The sequence below is a fragment of the Orcinus orca genome, chromosome 1 (genome assembly GCF_937001465.1).
Source record: "Orcinus orca chromosome 1, mOrcOrc1.1, whole genome shotgun sequence".
Lineage (NCBI taxonomy): Eukaryota > Metazoa > Chordata > Mammalia > Artiodactyla > Delphinidae > Orcinus > Orcinus orca.
In genome coordinates this window covers 4,489,694-4,505,603 of record NC_064559.1, presented here as the reverse complement: position 1 = coordinate 4,505,603, position 15,910 = coordinate 4,489,694, and positions in this window count along the sequence as shown.

Sequence of the window (15,910 nt, the reverse complement as noted above, 5' to 3'; positions counted from 1 at the left end):
TTTGAACAGTTGCTAATATGGGAAAGGAGGAGTAGTCAAGAAACAATAGTGCAGGCTTGGGGCAGGTCCTCATTCTGCCTCAAGAGATACACATAACAATATCTTTGAGCTCTTTACAGAATTAAAACCCCCAACTAATGGAAGATGTTAGCATTCTTCATTCCAGAGAAGCTCATCAAGAGACCACCTGAGGCCAGATTAAAGGAGTGTGGGCCCTGCACACACCCTAATCCTTATCAGTAACCCCACCCTTGAACCATTGGTTTTCTCCCCACCAGCCTCTTTCAAGAGAGTGGAGGGTTGGAGAATTCCTTTAGAGGCCAGATCGCCTGAGACCCTTGCCTGGAAAGGCTGAACCCCAGTCATACCCCATTCACTATCCCAGCAGTTGGAACTCCGGGGCAAGAGTAGATGGTGGAAGAGGGACCACCATAGCAGCTGCTGAGGCCGTCTTTGCCTTGAGGACATTCCTGTCTTCCTCCTGCTTGGACCACCGTGGACTTCCTACTCTGAGGAATTCTTTTGGGGAAGGAGAAAAGTAGTGTCTGGGACATCACTACTCCTCAGCCAGCATGTGGTAAGTCCCCCATGATGCATTCCAAGGCCCCTTTGGCCCTGTCCATTTGGGGGAATCTTGGTTTCCATTTGGGGGATTTTTCATTCTGGGAAATCCCATTTGGAAGGCTCACTGCTTGGATAGAGGTCATGGGCTAAGTTGGGACTTGAAGACCTATTTGAGCCTTGTGATATTGGTTTCTGGTTTCTGTTTGGTTTTTGGTTCCTTCAGTTTGAGGCTTCCATTGCTGATAGAACATGTGGGTGTTCTATCAGTCAAACATGGGAAGAGCTCCTTCTTCAATTCCATCTGATAACACCCTGGGGGAAATTCCTGGCAGACTGGTTGACATATAGTTATAAACCTATGACTAAAAAAAAAAGAAATTCTATTGTAAATCTGTTTGGCCAATATAATATATATTCTTAAAAATGAGGAGAGGTGGCCTTTGTATGATAGCCTAAATTATTATCTTCAGCTAGAATTTTATTGTCACAGGAATAGAAATGTTGGGAATTCTTTCCACTCCATCTGAGCTAGCCATTCTGGGCTCCCTGAGAGAACAACTCTGGGTTTGTTCTTTTTCAATATCTGAGCCAATCTGTTTGGAAGCCTCAGTCTGGGGGTGGAAGTGGAATTTTTAGACTATACCACCGCTGATTTTCTGTCTGTGTGACCATAGCTTATCTGTCATTTGTGTTTTTGTGTGTATTGTTTGAGGGTGAACCACTCTGGCTTAGGTCAGGATGGGAAAATTCTAGCTGCTCATTGTGAGCCACTTTGAGTTCTCTGTCTGGGAGTAGAATTGGAATCTTTGCACTATACCTTGTCTGATATTTTATTGTAGGACTATGTTTGTTGTTTGTATGTGTGTGTCAGTACTTGTATTGACTGGCTGAGAAGTCTTTGGTGAATAACAGGGTTCATGTGTAATGACACCAGAGTATCCTTCCCTATTACATTGGGCTTCACCTGTGGTGGAGCATTGGTTGGGATTTTCCCTTTTGGACTAGCCTTGTTATGGGTTACCAGAGCTCTGTTCCATCTCGTAGCTGCCCCTAGGTTATTTTTACAAAATTGGGAGATCTTCAGCTATGCTCCCATGTAAAGGAATTGGTATTTCTCTCCCCCTGTGCCTGGGCCCTCAGGAACACTTATTTTATCTAGACCATCTCTTGTTCCTGAGACTGAATGAAAAAGGGAAGAAAGAAGGCCTTTTTAAACTCAAGCAGAAAAATTGAGATCTCTGGTTCTCTCTTTATGTAAAAGTTAGCTTGTAAATGAGCTCTATTTAATTGACTTAAAAGTAAGTTCTTGAAAATTAAATCTAAATATTTAGAAAATTGGCCAGGGTGAATTTCAGACCTGGGACATATTCAGTATTGAATAAATATCTGATATTGAAGCTAGCTTTGATTAATATACACATGTCTTTAGAGTCATCAATGTTAAGTACAATACTTCTATGGTACCTAGGTTTATTAGAGATCAAATAAGACCTTATACCTGTTGCAAATTTGTCAACCAGGAAACTAATTCATGTGAAAAAAAACTCTTAAAGAAAGTAAATGTAAATGACAAGAGCTTTCAGGTAAATGCTACAGGATTAATTATGTTTTAGGAATTTCTACTTGAGGATGATCTCTCCAGATATTTGGTAACATGAAATTTTAGAGTTATGTTAAATTAAGTTAAATGATGGAACTTTGTTGAATAGCTAGGTTATTTCCAAATAAAATAAGATACTGAGACATCAAAAAGAGAAACCTAAGGTATTTAGGACTATTAACAAATACATTTGGTGCCACCCTGAGATATTCTCTATAAGAAAGCACATGTTTTTAGAAGTTGTTGGTATTTAGGTTTACGGATATATAGAATGCTAATGTAGAAGACAGTTCATGGTTGCTTGAGGAAAGTAGGATATGTGTTTTCAGTAAAGAAGGTACATTTTGTTAAAGGGAAAAAGAAAGTCATTTTGCCTACAGCTGTTTTTTTCTGAATGGGAAAAGAAAATAAGGGACAAAATAATACGGATAGAGGTAATGGAAGGTTTGTGAAAAGGGGATACTGAGAAAGTGCTGTGCATGATCAGGATTTTCTAAGACTGGATTAAATTTAGTTGGGTAAATGGATTTTGTTGGGAGTGGGCTAGGGCAAGGCTGGATTTGGTTTCTCCCTCTAAAATTTTCTTGGACTACTGCTTTTGATAACTTGTGAGTTCCTTTGTCTTTAAGTGGTCTGTATTTGCCTTTGAAATCTTTTCACTTTGATTAAATAAATATTTTTGGCAGATTCTAAAAGTTCTTCTGATCTCCAGCCAACTTTGAGATGCTTCAGAGGAACCTTGAGGCATCTTAGAGAAATACTAAATTAACATGTTAAATTACTTGGGAAACATTGTCAAGTGAGTAATTCCTAAAAATCTAGTATGTCTTGGTAAAAAATGTTGTCAGTCATATTTCTAGTTATTTTAAAATGTTGCATGTTGTAGGAGTAACTGTTTATTTTGTCAAAAACATGACAATTAGATCTTTGAGACTTTTTAAGTCTTTCTATCATTTATAGACAGTTATTGTTGAAGTCACTCTGGCTTATAAATGGTTTAACTTAAATTTTACTGAACAAAGAGACCTGTTCTGTGGCCTTTCAGACATGCATTAGTACATCTGCTTTGGCCATTGAAGAGGGGAATGCATTCAAAAGTCAAAATTTGAGTAATTATGGTTCAGACATCCAAGGTAAAACTAAATGACCATTGTGGATGTGATTCAGACACAGTCCAGTATTGTTGAGAGCTTGAATTTTCTGAGCTATGTCAGACTCAGAATGCCACTAGCCATTCTCAAAACAATATCTGCTGGTAGCTGCAAGCTTACGTTTTCAAGGTCTCCTCTCATAACTTTAATTTTTTTTTTTTTTTTTGCGGTATGTGGGCCTCTCACTGTTGTGGCCTCTCCCGTTGCGGAGCACAGGCCCCGGACGCGCAGGCTCAGCGGCCATGGCTCACGGACCCAGCCACTCTGCGGCATGTGGGATCCTCCCAGACCGGGACACGAACCTGCGTCCCCTGCATCGGCAGGTGGACTCTCAACCACTGCGCCACCAGGGAAGCCCCTTTAAAATTTTTAGGCAATGAAATTAGATCAGATATTAACAGAAAGATAAGACATATGTGTAGTAGCCAATAGCTCCTGTTATGTATTGAGTTGGCCAAAGTTCATTCAGGTTTTTCCCTAACATCAGAAAAACCCAAACAAACTTTTTGGCCAGCCCAATATATGTTAAGGCTACATCAAAAGTTAAAATCTACTTAGGTAAAATTAGACAACTGGCTACAGCAAGTCTCCCTGAAGTCCCAGTTCCAGATTGGGTTTCAGGCTTGTTCTTCTGAGCTCCTCAGGGAATGAGATCTATTTTATCTATTAAAGTTACAGTTTTCACTCCTCCTACTTCTAGCTGGATCTGTTGCACCAAAATGGTAGACCAAGTGATTGAGATCTTAATCATACAAGACTAGGACCCAGGACTTGGAACTCAAATATTTCTAATTCTGTATCCATTCCCCAAAATTTAGGCAGGACTATGCCCCATTCCAGCAAGAAGTAGCCAGAGTGGTCGTCAGCCTGTTCCCTGAAAGATTTGGGGAAAAATAAAACAGAAGCGGGCATTAAAACCAAGTCCTCCTAAAACTGAGTTCCTCTGTCAAGTTTATGATTAACATCTCTATCCAAAATGATCATTCCCTTTCTTGTCCAACATCTGCTCTCTTCAAGATTGAGGAGTACCAGAGAAAAGTGGGAAGTGAAATGGAGCAGGACCCTCTGGGGCTCCTACGCATGGAGGCATGGAGGCCTTTCGAACAGTTGCTAATCAGGGAAGGGAGGGGATGCAGAGACAAGGAAAGAGCAGTCAAGAAACAATCATGTGGCCTTGGGGCAGGTCCTTGTTCTGCCTCAAGGGATACACATAACAATATCTTTGAGCTCTTTACAGAATTAAAACCCCCAACTAATGGAAGATATTAGCATTCTTCATTCCAGAGAAGCTCATCAAGAGACCACCTGAGGCCAGATTAAAGGAGTGCAGGCCCTGTACACACCATAATGCTCATCAGCAACCCCACTCTTGAACCATTGCTATAAAACTCCTCACAAAATCCTCCTGGGTTGGGACACACAGTTTTGAGAGGCACAAGAATGCTGTGACCCTTTCTGCCTGGCAAAGCAATAAAGCTGTTCTTTTCTACTTCACCCAAAACTCTGTCTTTGAGACTCATTTCAGCACTGGTGCACAGAGGCCGAGTTTTCATCATTAGTGGCTCATGTGGTTTTATTTTGTATTTCTTAATGACTAAAGAGGTTAAGATATTTTCTTATATTTATTGACCATTTTATCCTTTTGTGGGGTTTAAAGTTCCTGTCAGTTGTTTCCCCCATTCTTATTAGGTTGACACTTACTCTTATTGAAATTTTAGAGTTCCATGTATATTCTGGAAATGACTATGTTACTCTGTGAGTGTGTGTGTGTGTGTGTGTGTGTGTGTGTGTGTGTTGCAAATGTCTCCTCCAATTGTGTGGCTTGCCTTTTCACTGTCTTAATTGTATCACTTGATAAACAGAAGTTCTTAATTTTAATAAAGTTCAATTTCTCCATATTTTATGGTGAATATAATTTTCCTGTCTAATATTTGTCCACCCCAAGGTCAAGATGATATATATAATTTTCTAGAAGTTTTGTTTTATCTTATATTGTTATATATACAACCTTCCTATAAATGATATTTGTACATAGTGTGAGGTAGAGACCAATAACCAGTTTTTTAAAAAAAAATTATATGTCCAATTGACCAAGCACCAATTATTGAAAATATTATTAATTCCCCACTACATCAGTGACACCTTGTCATATGTCAGGTACACTTATATGTGTGGGCTGGTTTCTGGACTCTCATCTCTACCATGGTCCATTGTCTAGAATTGTGGTCCATGTTACACTGTGCTCCTTTCTACATTCTTGGGGTTTATTTTGTTTACTTTTTCTAATTTCTTGAGAGAGGTATTTAGAAGATTAATTTTTCCTTTTTTCTAATGTATGAGTCAGAGGCTATAAATGTCTTTTTAAGCACAACTTTATATCTATACTTCACAAGTGTTATTCTTTTTAAAAAAAAAAGTTATACATAAAAATTCACCCTTCTTGTGCGCAATTTGATGAGTTTTAACACATATATAATCACTCTATATATGTATAGATCACTCTAACCACCACCAAAACCAACATACAGAGTATTTCCATCACCTCAAAAGGTTTCTTTATGCCTTTTGTAGTCAGCTCCCATTTCCCACTCCAGGCCCTCTCAACCACTTATCTACTTAATGTCCCTCTGGCTCTGCCTTTCCAGAATGTCATATAAATGGAATCACACAATGTATAGCCTTTTGTGTATGGCTGTTTTTCATTTAGCATTTAGGATTGATTCTTGTTACTCCATGTTTAAACAATTTGTTTCTTTTTATTGTATGGACTTGTTTGTCCACATATGGATAAACACACTCTTCCTAGGCAGCTTTTAGTATCTCATTGTGGATTTAGTTTGCTTGTCTCTCATAACTAATTAATACTGAGTGTCTTAACACATGCTTATTTTCCACGTGCATATCTTTGTTATTGATATGTCTGTTCAATATTTTGACCTTATTTTTGCTGGGTTCTTTGACTTCCTAAGAAGATTTCTTCATATGTTTTCAATACATATTTTAATTAGAGATATGTATTGCAAATATCTTCCCCCAATTTATGGCTTCTCTTTTTATTAAAAAGTATCTTTCAAAGATACTTTTCTTTCATGAACGGTGCTCTTTGTGTCTTACCTAAAAAATCTTTGCTTAACACAAGGTCACAAAGATTTTATCCTGTGATTTCTAGTAAACGTTTTATAGTTGTAGGTTTTATTCTTAAGTCTACAATCCATTTTATTTTTATATATGGTGTGAAGAGACTGTAGAGATCTGTATATTTCTGTATTCTGTTTTCTATTCCACTGGTATCTATGTCTATCCTCAGGCCAATACCTATTGTCTTGATTATTTAGATATATAAAATCTTTAATTCAGCTCATGCAATTTTTTCTTAATTTTTCCAAAGCTGTTTCGGGTATTCTAGGTCTTTTGTTTTTCCATATACATTTTAGAATCACTTGTCAATTTCTATCCAAAAAGCCTACTGGGATTTTGACTGGGACTGTATTGAATCTATAGATCAATGTAGAAAAACTGACATCTCAATATTATTGAGTCTTCTGACCCATTAACAAGATATATCACTCCATTATTTTGGTCTTCTTTAAATTCTCTCATCAATGTTTTGTAGTTTCAGAATGCAAAGCTTTGTGCATATATATTTTGTTGTATATATCCCTAAGCATTTCACGCTTTTATGGTATTGTAAATAGTACTTTTTATTTCAGTCTCCAGTTGTTCATTGCTAGTATATAGAAATAAAATTGATTGATGTGTAGCACTCTTATATCATGCAACTTTGCTAAATTTGCCTACTGGTTCCAGTAGATTTTTTGTAGAGTTTTGTGGAATTATCTACAAATCATATCATCTACTAATACTTTATTTCTTTTCCAAACTGTATTCCTTTTACGTCTTGCATCACTGCACATGTTAGGACCTCCAGTAAAATATGAAGTGTTGAGATCAGACAAATTTGTCTTATCCTTGATATTATGGGGAAGATATGTATTCAGTTTTCACCATTAAGTATAAGGTTAGCTTTAGGTTTTTGCACAAGCCTTCTTGACAACATTCCCTTCTAATCTTAATTTTCTCTTAGATTTTCTAATGAATGGATGTTGAATCTTGGCAAATGCTTTTTCTACATTGAGATGATTATATGTTTTTATTTTATTTGTTTATTTTATTTTATTTTGTAGATATAATGAATTACACTGATTGGTTTTTGAACATTGAAGCAGTCCTGAATTCCTGGGATAAACCAAAGAAAGTTTTTCTCTCCTTTTACATTCCTAGCTTTGACTTGCTAATATTTTGTTAATGACTTTTGCATACATGGTGATAAAGAACATTGATGTGTATTATTATTATTTTTTTGTAATGTCTTTGTAAGGTTTTCATATTAGGGTAATACTGGTTTCATAAAAAGTTTAGGAAAGTCTTCCCTCCTCTACTATTTTCTGAGCTCTTCCAAAGGTGAAGTAAGTGATGTGTCCTGTCTCCTTCTGGAAGGGCTCACCTTCTCTGGAAGTCAGAATACTCTATAGCCTTAAGACCTTAGCTCTCTGAAAGATTTTTTTAAAGTTATATCTTTGTACATTAGCTGGATTTTTTAATTGTTAATATGGGAGCTATGTGCCCTTGTTACTTTCTAGATGTTAAGCAGAAGCAGAATTCTTCCATTCCAGGGTTTGTGTGTTGTACTTTCTTTATCATTTAGTTCAAATATGCTATGGTTTTCATTACAACTTCTGCATTAATCTGATTATTGGTCACATTATTAATCTAATAGATTATTAATTTCCAAGTATTTTATTTGAAGATTTTCTATTATCTGATTATTACTGATTTCCAGTTTAAGTATACTATGGTCATAGGACTTTGCTGTATAGAACAACGTGATCTATTTTGGTAAATACTTCCTGTAATGCTTCCTTTGATAATATGCTACGAAAAACATATTCTTTAGTTGTTGGGTGCAGTCTTTTATGTGTGTGTACATGTGTGTGAATTATGCCAATAAAAAGATAATTTTGTTCAGATCCTCTGTATACTTATTGATGTTTTGTCTTCTTGCCTTAGCAGTAACAGAAAGGGGTGCATTATAATCTCTATCATTGTGAATTTGTTTCTTATTTTACTTACGTGAGGTTTCATTTATGTATTCTGAGGCAATGTTATTAGGTACATAAAATATAGAATCATTATATATTACTATTATGTTAACTTTTTATCATTATGAGATGCCCCTGTTACTTCTAGTAATACTCTTAAAGTCTTCTTTGCTTGATATTAATATAGCCACCCTTGTTTTCTTGTGGTTAGTGTTTGTATGGTAAATCTTTCTCCATCCTTTTACTTTTAACTTCTCTCTGTCTTGAATTTAAGATGTATCTCTTATAAGCAATGTAGACTTTTATTATTCAGTCTGATAGTCTTCCACTTAGCATAGGTAGTCCATTTATATTTTATGTAATTACTTACAGAGCTGTATTTGTATCTAACAAATCACTATTTGTTTTCTATTTGACTGATTTGTTTTTCTTTCCCTTTTTATTCTTTTCTTTTAAAGCTGCTTTGTGTTAATAGTTTTTAAAATTATCATTCCATTTTCTTTTAGTGGTTACCCTAAAGATTTAAACATGCATCCTTTGTTAATTTAATCTACTATAAATTAGCACTTTTACCATTTCTCAAACAGTGCAAAAACTGTTTGAGATAGTTTAATTTTATTTATCCTCTTTTTTTTAAACTATTTTTATCATTTTAATTCTACATATATTTAGAATTCTACAAAATATTACTATTATTCCCCTTTACAGTCAGTATTAAATTATACTTATCTCCATTTTTACCACATCTGTGATCTTTATTTCTTTCTGAATTTCTGTATTTCAATATAGGATCATTTTTTTACTTCTGCCTGAAAACTTTCCTCTAGTATGTATTTAAATATAAGTTCACTCACAACACAGTTTCTCAGTTTTTGTTAGTCTAAAACTGTCTTTATTTCACCTTAAGTTATCCAGAATATTTCTCTGGATACCAAATTTTACAAAGGCAGTGTGTTTCCTTCATTACTTTAAAGATATTCTTCCATTCTCTTCTTGATTCCACAATTTTTTTGAGAATTCAGTTTCAATATTATTATTGTCCTATGTAAAAATATAGGCTTTTTTCTGACTGATTTAAAATTTTCTTATTTTCCTTAGTTTCAGCAGTATTATTATAAAATGCTCTGATCTTGTTTACTCTTATTTATGCTACTCAGCGTTTGTAATGCTACCTAATTCTGTGGTTTGGTGTATTTCATCCATTTTTAAGACTTCTCAGCAATTATCTCTTGGATTTTTCTTCACTCATTCTATTTCTACCCACATTCTAGGAATCCACTTATGTGCATATTTTCTTTTCACACTGTCTCACATTTCTTGTATTTTTTTTTCTGTATTTTCCATCTTTTCTCTGTGTGCTTCAGGTTTCATATTTTATACCGTCCTATCTTTCAGAAGACTAATCCCCCCTTCTACTATGTCTAATCACTGTTAAACGTATTTACTGTATTCTTATGTATTTATTGTATTCTTATTTTTTTCTATTATAGAATTTTCACTGAATTCTTTTTTTATAGTTTCCAGTTATTTTCTGAAGCTCCATATCTTGTCATCTAATTTGCTGAGCATATTCATCAAAATTATTTTAAAATCTATCCTGATGACTTCATGTGTTTTCTTCATAGTTTTTATTTACTTGGTCCAATCTTCTGATACATGGTAATGTTTTAATGTTGCAACATTGCATATGAACAATTATAGAGATTCTGGCTACTTTATTTATTTATATATTTTTATTTTTTTGTGTGGTAAGCGGGTCTCTCACTGTTGTGGCCTCTCCCGTTGCGGAGCACAGACTCCGGACACACAGGCTCAGCAGCCATGGCTCACGGGCCTAGCCGCTCTGCAGCATGTGGGATCTTCCCAGACCGGGGCACAAACCTGTGTCCCCTGCATCGGCAGACGGACTCTCAACCACTGCACCACCAGGGAAGCCCTCTGGCTACTTTATTTTTGAAATAGAAATTAATTTTCTTCTGGCAGGCAGAGTCAGGCCACATTACTTTGACTATTTGGGTAGTCTGAGACTGGCTCATAATCTTTGTGATGGCTGATCTTTTACTTGTTTGCCTTTTCTCCTAAGATCTGACTCTTCCTTGGTCTCAACTAAAGGCCTATGTTGTTTACTGGGACCTCCTCTTCCTGGGATTTCTGAACTCCAGTTTTTATTTCACCAGCACCATGAGAATATACTTAGTCCTTGATGTTTATATTAGCCACTTCCTGGTTGGTTTTTTGGAAAACCTCACTCTGATGACTTACAACTTAAGAAATGACATATGCTTTGAGAGGGAAAGCAGTGCAGAGTGCTGGAATTATTTCAGTGTAGTTTTCTTTTTTCACCTTTCTTTTATTTTGACCCCTGAAGCTCTGGAACATAGTAAATTTTTGCTTCCCAGCTTTCTATTTGGCTTATATGCCCTGAAGTGCTTACAAATAACAAATGCCTCAAGGGGCAAATCAGGGGAAATATTGATCTTACAACATTTCATTTCCCCTCTCTCTGGAATACTGGCCCCTCAAGGCCTGTCTGTCTTGGTAGTTCTCCAAAACCTTTATACTGTTGTGTTTCTGATATTTTATCCAGCTTTTATAATTGCTTTCTTCAAAAGATTAATTTGATATAACCTACTCCATTACAGCCTGAAGAAATTCCTAAAAATCCATGATTTAAAATGTTTCATCATATAAGACTCTGTTCCTAGTATATTAAATTTAAACGATATTATATTAAATGATTCACAATTTTGTTTTTTAAATATAAGAAATGAATGATATATACATGGTACCTATATACTAAATACAAAATTAAGATTATACATATATACATGCATATGAACGAAATATATCATAGTGTTGATTCCAGTTTCATTATACATGCTTTTCAATATTTTCTAGGTTTTCTGCAATACTTTACTTTAGCACTAAGAAAAAGACCTTTTATTTTTAAAATAAATACTTTAGCAAAGTATATTTAATAACCTAACATAAAGTTAAGCTACTAGACATTTTTATTCTCAGAAGATGGTCTGGGACCAGGAAAGGTTTTATTTGGACTAGGCTAAAGACAATTGGCTGACTCCTAGGGGAGAGGTCAGCTTTCATTATCTTATGCCACTGGCATGGAAGCAGACTGTATATGTAAGCAGTGTGGAAGGAGAACAAAGGTCATATTGGTCTTTTCAGCAACTTTGGTTTGAGCTTAAGTCAGACAAAATGGAACTTCCTTTAATTGTTCTTTATTTAGCTATGCCATTACCTTGGCCTCTCCTGTCTGGGAGCAGATGCTGGCATTGTTTTCCATCCTGTAAACTTACTACCTCTCAGGGATGGGTCAGTGTACTGGGGGAAATAACTGTAGTTTAATCTACATATTTTTTCCCTTTTATAGGGGAAAGGCAGAACATTACTGTACCACAATATCTGAAAAATGGGAACATTTTGGAATTGTCTAACCTCTCAGAAGTATTTAACCCATGAAAATTATTCTCATTCTAAAGTATTTCTCCAGTAGAATAGTTCCCCATGCCTTAGTTAGTGTGGTGCTCTCTGCTTCCATTATTCTAAATTAAGTTGGTACTAACCCCATAGAATTACTCCATCTCTTCTCCATAGCTAACTTTAACTTATCTTTCTTTGGTGGTAAATGCAGCACAGCATAGCACAATGGTTAAGCTCCCAGGTGTGGGTCAGATATACTGGGTTCAAACACCAGCTAATGTATTATTCATCAAAAAATATATTTTTTAGTTTTTAATTTGAGTTGGACTCTGTTTGGGAAAGTGAAGAAATACCATGCACTAGCAGTGTTATCTTAGAAAATTCCCTAACCCTTATGTGGCTCAGTTAGAAAAGTAAGAGGGACTTACATTTGACTAACAGTATGTAGTTTGCAATTTCTCATACATTATCTCCTTTGACTCTGTTGTCAAGGCAGGTCTTATTATCTCAGTTCTTCTTAAAAAAAAAAAAGATATAAGCCAATTTTAGAAGTTTTAACTATATCTAGTTATCCCTACAAATTTTACAGAAAATAGAAGTGAATCTATATTCCCTCATAAAGTTAACAATAATGATGGGAATAGATCCAGATCTTAACTGCGTTAGATAAAATGCACACTAATCCTCTCTCTCTCTTCTTTTTAGCATTACAAATAGAGAGATGCTAAAGCAGAAATAATCACATTCCTTTTGATTTTGAATCAAAAGGAATTTTGAATTTGAATAATCAAATTAAAATTTATTTTGAATTTGAATAATCGAATTCCTTTTAACCTGATTTAGATTTAGGGGAAAACTGTCTAGGAGGTCAAACATTTAGCCTTTCCCCTCCACTCTCCCTACCTTAATTTCATCTGAATCAGAAGTTCTGGTTTCTAGTTCAGTACCCTTTTTACCCTATAGCTCAGTTTATAGGAATATTTCATCTGAAGACTTTCACTGACCAAGGTAAGGAACCCCAGGGAAAGGTGAAAATGAGAAGAATTCCAGCTCCTTTCTGAAACAGCCATACTTTTTCACCCCACTTTTACCAGTTTAAAATTGAGCTAAGTATCATGTCCTAAATAGTTCTCTTTACCTTTCATTCATCAGTTACTTGCAGATGCTTATAATTTAAGGGAATATTTACTCATCTGTGTATCTCTGACAGAATCCAGGGAAGATTATGTTGTTTTCACAGAAGTAAATGTTAGAACATTGAACTTGAAGTTTAATTTCATGTTGGCAGATTCCTATGAGGAGAGCTTTCTTATGGTCATGTCACCTTTGAGAGGATCTTATATCTCAAGCTTTGCTTCCACCCTATATCTATTCATTTCCTGTCTGGACTGCAGTGCAAGACATATGAATAAGAAAGATACACTTAATTAGATGACTATGTTCACCAACGAATGTCAGGGGAAAACACCAACAGAGAAATTAATTTTCAATTTTTGTTGAAGTATTAAGTGGTTCACTTAAAAGGAACTTTTAAAAAAATGATTGCTAAATAAACACTGTTTTTTTGGATTACATTAGTTCTAACAGCATTTTATTTCAGATTTTAAATGGTTAAAAATCAAAGGGGAAAAATCCTAAGGACTAGAGGAAAGGAAGAAAAAGGAGCTCTTGAATGAAATTTGAGAAAAGATGAGAAATCGAGGAGCTGATAGGTTGTTCTGAATGTGAAAACCCACACAGGATTTGATGTTCAAGATATCCAGATTGGAATGTTTGTGAATAGTGATGTGAAGGAAGACAGAAGTGCATAAAAGAGCATTCACTTGTACATCTGTAATTCAGGAGAAGTCTATCCCTCTCCTTAGGTGTGCACATGTGTGTGAATTTGCTGGGCAGTGCATATGTGATACACATCAGCATTAGCATTTACTGACTTCTCATTGTGGCTCAGGCTCTGTGCTGACTTCTATATATACACTTTCCTATGTAGTTCCCATAAGTACCCTATGGTACGGGCACTTTTATTATCTTCATTTTACAGACCAGTTAAGCAATTAAGAAATTAGGGTAAAGTCATACCATTGGCAAGTGGCAAAACTTGGAGTTTGCATGTATTTATGTGTATGTGTATGTGTGAGCATGTATTTCTAATATTTTAGCCTGTTAAATACATAACATTGTATCATGTTAGGAGAATTTGTCACAGATGTTCTGGAAAGGAGTGAAATATGAGTTCAAGAAAAATGAGGATTTTGGGGCAAGTAAAATGACTAGGAGCAGCCAAAGTTGTCAGAAAGGATTCACATATGAATGTCTAAGCAGAGGGTTAACATGGGATTAAAGGAGGAAAGAAATAGAAGGGAAGGTGAAAATATTGGGCCTTCTAAACGCTTTTTCATTAATTCAAAATCAGGTTAAACAAAAAAAAATTAATTATTTCTATTTTAACTTATTTCTACTTGCAATGCTGACAAAAGAACATAAATGCATATTATATTATAAAGCAATTAAGATTTAAATCTCATATATACCTTAGAGATATTTCAGGACCATCTTCAGTGATTTTCTACTTATCTCCAGGACTATCACAAAAGCCTCAAAAGAGGGCCAAAAGCCAAAAAGAAAAAGTATATTTATCATATAGCAACTGTGATAAAGTAGAAAAAGACCTATATTTGGGGTCTGAAGACCTGAGTTCAGTGACTAGATATACTTGTGTGACTAGAACATTCCCTCGAATTCCTTACAGGATTGAAACCTCCAATGGCATCACTTTGCCTACTGCTTTCTCAACTGGAGGCTGTTTTCCTATCTTTTTTTTAAATTTAGAACTTTAGATTGTTTTAGTTGAAGTATAGCAGATTTACAATGTTGTTAGTTTTAAATGTATGGCAGTGATTCATTTATACATACATATATATTTTTTCAGATTCTTTTCCCTTATAGGTTATTACAAAATACTGAGTATAGTCTCTTGTGCTATATAGTAGGTCCTTTTTGGTTATCTATTTTATATATAGTAGTGTGTATATGTCATTTCCAAACTCCTAATTTATCCCTCCCCCTAACCTTTACTCTTTGGTAACCACAAGTTTGTTTTCTATGTCTGTGGGTCTATTTCTGTTTTGTATATAAGTTCACTTGTCTCATTTTTTTTTAACATTCCACAGATAAGCAATATGATATGATATTTGTCTTTTTCTGTCTGACTTACTTCATTAGTATGATAATCTCTAGGTCCATCCATGTTGCTGCATATGGCATTATTTCATTCTTTGCTATGGCTTAGTACTACTCCATTGTATAAATATAACACATCTTCTTTATTCTTTCATTTGTTGATGGACATTTAGGTTGCTCACATGTCTTGGCTACTGTAAATAGTGTTGCAATGAACATTGCAGTACATGTACCTTTTCAAATTATAGTTTTCTTTGCGTATATGCCCAGGAGTTGGATTGGAGAACCATATGGTAGCTCTATTTTTAGTTTTTTAAAGGAACCTCCATACAGTCCTCCATAATGGCTGTACAAATTTACTTTCCCACCAACAGTGTAAGAGGGTTCCTTTTCCCCCACACCCTCTCCAGCATTTATTATTTGTAGACTTTTTGATGAAGGGCATTCTGACCAGTGTGAGGTGATACCTCATTGTGGTTTGATTTGCATTTCCCTAATAATTAGTGATGTTGAGCATTTTTCATGTGCCTGTATGTTTTCTTTGGAGAAGTGTCTGTTTAGTTCTTCTGCCCATTTTTTGATTGAGTTGTTTGGTTTTTTAAATATTGAGTTATATGAGCTGATTGTATATTTTGGAGATTAATCCCTTGTTGGTCACTTGATTTGCAAATATTTTCTCTCATTCTGTAGGCTGTTTTTCGTTTTGTTTATGGTTTCCTTTGCTGTGCAAAAGCTTTTAAGTTTAATTAGGTCCCAACTGTTTTTGTTTTTATTTCCATTACTCTAGGAGAGAGATCCAAAAAGATATAACAGCCATTTCTGTCAATGAGTGTTCTGTCTATGTTTTCCTCTAGGGGTTTTAAATTATCTGAACT